The sequence below is a fragment of the Orycteropus afer genome, unplaced genomic scaffold, assembly GCF_000298275.1.
Source record: "Orycteropus afer afer isolate SDZICR_OR568_19922 unplaced genomic scaffold, OryAfe1.0 scaffold00266, whole genome shotgun sequence".
NCBI lineage: Eukaryota > Metazoa > Chordata > Mammalia > Tubulidentata > Orycteropodidae > Orycteropus > Orycteropus afer.
Window position 1 is genome coordinate 3,094,907 of NW_006921853.1, and position 962 is coordinate 3,095,868.

The 962-nt window shown below is 41.5% G+C and overlaps 1 protein-coding gene across 1 annotated transcript in view; it reads left to right on the forward strand.

Moving 5' to 3' along the window:
* Positions 1-962, forward strand: part of SGF29 (SAGA complex associated factor 29) — a 12,079-nt gene that overhangs the window by 659 nt on the left and 10,458 nt on the right. The window lies entirely within an intron of this gene.

Consider the following 962-nt stretch of genomic DNA (forward strand, 5'->3'; position numbering starts at 1 on the left):
TTTTTTTTTTAATAACTTGCCATTCCTTTCTCTCCCAAGTCCCTGGTAACCACTAATCTACTTTCTGTCTCTATGTGTTTGCCTATCCTAGATGTTTCATAAGGAGTCCTGCTGTTGCCGTGGTTAAAATGTGCTCAGTTACTAACTGAAAGATTAGCAGTTTGAACCCACCAGCCACTCCATGGGAGAAAGATGTGTAGTTTGCTTCCATAGAGATTACAGCCTTGGAAGCCCTATGTTTATTCTGTTCTATAGTGTCACTATGAGTTGGAATTGACTTGATGGTAGCAGATAGATATTTCAGATAAATAGGATCATACAATATTTACCCTTATCAGTTTTGTTTGTTTTTGTTTCTGAATAATATTCCATTGTAGGTTTTGTGAGAGTCCCCAGGGGGACTGTAAGGTTCAGTGATTCAATAGGAGGACTTATAGATTCAGAACAGCTGTTATATTCACAGTTAGAATTTATTACATTAGATTAAAATTAGCGAAGGTAGAAGGTGCCTAGGGCAGAGTCCAGGAGAAACTAGGCAGTAGCTTGGTTGTTCTCTCTCGGAAAAGCTGTCCAGACAGCTCTTAATTCTCCAGCAGCAGGGTGTAACAACGTATACAGAGTATTGCTGACCAGGGATGTGCACTCAAGCTTTGGTGTCCAGGGTTTTCACTGGGGTCAGTCACGGAGGCAAGGACCACTTACATAGCTCTAGAGGTCAAACTGATGCCATGTTTTCTACTGTAAATCACATGGCTGTTATAAACTGTCTGGTGGGGCCAAGGCAAACAAAGACTCTTATCGGGCAGGATACTCTGAGGGTTTAGAGGTTATCTCCCCGGAGCAGGGCAGAGGCCAGACCTTTCTACTGTGTGCAGGTATGAGTAATCCAAGGTTTTGGAGTTAATCCTTTACTGCACAGGCTTTCCAAGGCTATAAATCTTTTTTTTTTTTTTTTAATTGTG